This window comes from Lycium ferocissimum, chromosome 11 (genome assembly GCF_029784015.1).
Source record: "Lycium ferocissimum isolate CSIRO_LF1 chromosome 11, AGI_CSIRO_Lferr_CH_V1, whole genome shotgun sequence".
NCBI classification, from domain to species: domain Eukaryota; kingdom Viridiplantae; phylum Streptophyta; class Magnoliopsida; order Solanales; family Solanaceae; genus Lycium; species Lycium ferocissimum.
In genome coordinates this window covers 34,693,015-34,698,270 of record NC_081352.1, presented here as the reverse complement: position 1 = coordinate 34,698,270, position 5,256 = coordinate 34,693,015, and positions in this window count along the sequence as shown.

Below are 5,256 nucleotides of genomic sequence, written 5' to 3'. Positions count from 1 at the left end.
GAATTCGGTTCCTCTCCGTGTGCGGATCGTTCATCATGTCTTGCAACAGAATTCTACTTGATGTTGACGATTAGTTCCAACCTCAATCTCATCGTCACTTTGCTCATCGTCACTTTCCTCCGCATTAGGTATTTCCTCACTATCGTTAGGTGATGTCACTATATATTCGGATAATCCGGACCATCCATAGCACGTCTTTGCCTATAATTTGGTGCAACCACCATCTTCTCCGCACAAGAAATTAGGGTGTTTTAACTACTACACATCAAATAACACTATTGATGTTAAAAAAAAATACGTACCGATAGTAATCAAACCGCACCGAAACTTGAGGAAGGACCATCGCTTTGAGTTGTTGGATAGGTGAGGATGTTCCAACCGATTCATCCATCCCGATTGAGGAGATAATAATCCGATATAATCCATATAAGGTGTATAACCCCTAAATAATATAATCAATAATAATAATCATTAGTAACATTCAAGTGCCATTACAAATAATAATAATAATAATAATAATAATAATAATAATAATAATAATAATAATAATAATAATAATAATAATAATAACAATACTACTACTACTACTACTAATAATAATAATAATAATAACAACAATAACAATACTAATACTAATAATAATAATAATAATAATAATAATAACAATACTACTACTAATAACAATAATAATAATAATAATAATAATAATAACAACAATAACAATACTACTAATAATAATAATAATAATAACAATACTACTACTAATAATAATAATAATAATAATAATAATAATAATAATAATAATAATAATAATAATAATAATAATAATAACAACAATACTATAATAATAATAATAATAGTAATAATAATAATAACAACAATAACAATAATAATAATAATAATAATAATAATAATAACAATACTACTACTACTACTACTACTACTAATAATAATAATAATAATAATAATAATAATAATAACAACAATAACAATACTAATAATAATAATAATAATAATAACAATACTACTACTACTACTACTACTAATAATAATAATAATAATAATAATAATAATAATAATAATAATAATAATAATAATAATAATAATAACAATAATAATAATAATAATAATAATAATAATAATAATAATAATAATAATAATAATAATAATAATAACAACAATAACAATACTAATAATAATAATAATAATATAACAATACTACTACTACTAATAATACTACTACTAATAATAATAATAATAATAATAATAATAATAATACTAAAAAGAATGAATATTTACCACCGCTCAATCAAATTGATGACTTAAACTATCCGGAGGCATTTGGCTAGTCAAAATGCTTTGATAGGTACTCGTCGGGTAATTGTGTTGATAAGTAGGTTAAAACTTGAGTGACTTCGGCACCAATTATGGGGCCTCTGAAGCCCTACCCATGAATTCAAGTCGATTAATGGGGACCTTCTCTATATACATTTGAGGACGTTTAAAGTTATGCATTTCCTATAATCATAAGGCGCCTTCAAAAAATCGGTCAACGATTCATCGCTTGAATGTACCACTGACCATAACTAGTTACACCTTGCGGCGTAAATGACGTTGGATATTTTTCAATTATATTTAGATCAAAATCACTTCTACTAATTTGTAATCTATTATACAAGGCTTGGAGTAGTTTTGAGAATTTTAAGTCAAGTGGAAACTTAACATGGTATTTTGGGGAAGAATCATAGCGCAAATTATTTTCCTCGAATATAATTTGTCCGTCCTTAATAAAGAAACTTTAATTCTTGGGACATCTGCCATAACTTTGAATAATTTAGGAGGAATACAAAACGCAAAAACTAGATGAAACTTTGAATTTTTTACTTTTTTTGCGTTATGCGAACTCGGTATTTATAATCAACCAACGCATGCATGCAATTACAGTGTTACGTCTAATCAAATAAGTGTGGAGGTGATGCATAACGCATTATTTTATAGCGTTATGCAAAGTTTCAGCAGTATAGCGCGGTAAAATAATGCGTTATGACAGTATAGCGCAGTAAAATAATGCGCTATGACGCTATAGCGCAGTAATTTACTGCGCTATACAGCTCCTCCATTGTCACCTCACCTATCAAACAGAAAAACGTCATGATTCGAATCAAACTTTATATAACGTAATTTGACGAATAGTTGTTACCAATCACACAACATTTCACACAAAATTGAGCTACTATGTCATTTTTTGATCAATTTAGAGATATTAACCGTGTTATATCATTCACTCCAGCAAACATATTTGAAGCAATAGGTAGGACACGGGAACTAGATGATGATGATTTTCATTACTCAAATAACCCTAACGATAGATTCAATCGAGAATACAATAATAAAATGACGGAGGAGTGGGATTGGCGTGTTAGGGAGGCTGCAAAGACCGGAGCACAAGTTAGCGTAAGTAGGGCTTAAACGCCCGAAAAAACGTGCTATGTCAATGCCTCGCGGAACTCCACAAGAGTTTAATTTGGCTCTTAATCGTTTTAGCGAAGAGAACAATCGGATGCAAATACGTTACCATAGGGTAGAATATGGTATATATGGTAGCACAAGATTTAGATCCAAGTGGGATTCGGACTGTGAAATGTCCGATGAAGACTAACATTTTTCTTACAATAAGGTAAGTAGGTAGGGTCATAAAGACCCTTCCCCCCCCCCCCCCCCCAGGGTACTTGGGGGTTTGCAACTATATAAGTAGCCCTTTCTTTGTTATTAGACTACACCATATTCAATGTCGAGTAGTAGAAACTCAGCTTGGTCTTTACTCCTTCCAAAAGAACCAAATAGCAGAGGTGACGATGAGAGTTCAAATCATGACGAGCTTTTTCGAGCGATACTAGTGATTTCAAACTAGATGAGCTAAATCCCCACCTTCTTATAGAGCGTAATGATGATTTTTGCAGTGTGAAATATTCAGATCCGCGGGAATATTATTGCGGTTTACGCCGAGAATGGTCACATCGGCTTGCCGAATCAGAACGTCTTGTTCGTGACTTGGAAAATCTCAACGCTCCAATACCAACGAGGTACTCCTTAACCATGCCTCAAGTAGGTGCAGAAACTTGCGAGCTTGCCGTGCAAAGGATTAGAAAAGAAAACAACAGAATGCTGGCAAGACGATGTAGATTTTACATGCTAAAGTTGGCCGAAGAACAAGCATCATCAACCGGTAGAGAACTAACTGCTACCGAAAAAAGATGTGTCTTAAGAAACCGCCAATATTTTTTTGAGGACGATATTGAGGACTTGTACTCTGATGATGATTAAGAATGTTGTGATTTTAGTTTTAAGTTTAATATATCGTTATGCTCTTAGGTATTAAATTAAGTATTAAGTTTTTTCAAGAATGTTGTGGTTGTATTTTTAACATATCATGGGTTTCTTATTAATGAATGAATTAGTGTGTTAAGTATTTTCATCTACTCAAGGTTATGAATGATGCAATTTAATTAAGTTTTTTTTTTTTTTTTTTGCATGAACGCCGCCATTTTGACTAACTTTTGATTAATTATTAACGAACAAATTTAAGTATTCGTAAAGAACTTCAAGCTAATGTCACCGATCCTTGAACGAAAATGGCGTTCGAGCACTTTTCAACCTCTAAAACGGTCATCCGAACTTTTGTGTATCCTTGATGTGTTGATCCTACCTAATTAAACGCACAAAAATAAGTAGGGTTCTATATAAAATATTGAAATTTCGGGTTCGAAGCATGATTAATCTATGGTCAAAGTACGTTAAAAAGTGTAACGAAAGAAGGGTTAACCAAAAGAGCAGGAAATTAAAAAAAAGAAAAACACTATAGCGCGGTAAATTCTTGCGCTATAGGAGTTAACGAGAGCCGTCTGTCGTTCACACTTTTAGCGCTTGAGTAATTTCATCGCGCTAAAGGCATTTTCGTAACATTTTTTTTTTGTTGGGGTATTTTGGTCGAAATTGTTTTTTTTGAGGGCATTTTGGTTCAGTACCCCTCGTCTTAACTAACAGTTATAAAAAAAGAATTATTATGTTGTAAAATAGAAGTTTGGGCGCACACGTATTAAATTTTTCTTTGACAACTGAACTATTTGGTTCGCAAATAATTGCGGTATGACATGAAGTTGTGAAGTTTACGCATAGTAAAAAGCGGATTAATGTCTTAATTGGGATTCCAATTTCATTTAAATTCCTTTATATATTTTTCTCTTGGGTTTTCACTCGATGTTCGGTATCTGTTTTGGGGCTACATTAGATTAAATTCGCGCTGGAACGTCTCATATTGATTACCCATTTGGACAACATTTTTTATTTACTTGTTTTTTTTTTTTTTTTTTTGGTTGGCAAAACGGTTTGATTATCCATTAAGTCAATTTCTCACTCCATTTGAAGTTGATTATTCAAGTTTGAAAAACTAGTTCTAACCACTTTTTCAAGTGAAAATAAAATTTTTCTCACAATTTTTTTCTTCAATTGAAATGCATGTTCAAACGTAACTTAAAATAATTTTTCCAACTTTAATTCCAAATACTACTTAGTTCCGTTTCGGTTTCAACATTTATAAACGAATTAATACGATCCTTGAGCCTTATTCCATTTAGCCCATCACAGCCATCCAATTTCCTTGTACTTACACAGTTTCTCTTCAAATGGACTGGTCTTTAATTTTTGGGATAACTACGTAGCATAACTAACTCTACTACATATTTATATTTAGTATTATAGTTTAGATTAGTTACATCTTATAGCTAAAAGTAATATATAAAATACAATTAATAGCTACATATATATCTAAAGTAGAATACTTTATTATTATTATTTATAAAAATTTTGGGGTTGACTGCTTCTTATCTCAGGGAGTCTCAACCGCCGAAGCTCCAGCGTTCTCTTTCCCGTCGCCGTCTCAGCCTCTCTGCGCCGTCATTGTTAGTGCTGACGTTATTTTCCGCCGACGTTGTTCGCTTGCCGCTTTTCTCCGGCGATTTCTTCTTCTTTTCCGTCAGATCTTCATTGTCCCCTTTTCTTTCTATCTTAAATTGTGTGAGTTATTCGTTCTAATTCTTTTTATGTCCTTATTACGTTTTCAATTGTCAGAATCAAGCAAATCTGATGCTTCTCTTCTTTGGATTTTAGTTTCATCGGATACTCATCGGACATTAATTGATTCTTTAGTTTGCATACGACTCTGTCACACCCTAATCTTGACAGGGCATGACGGGCACC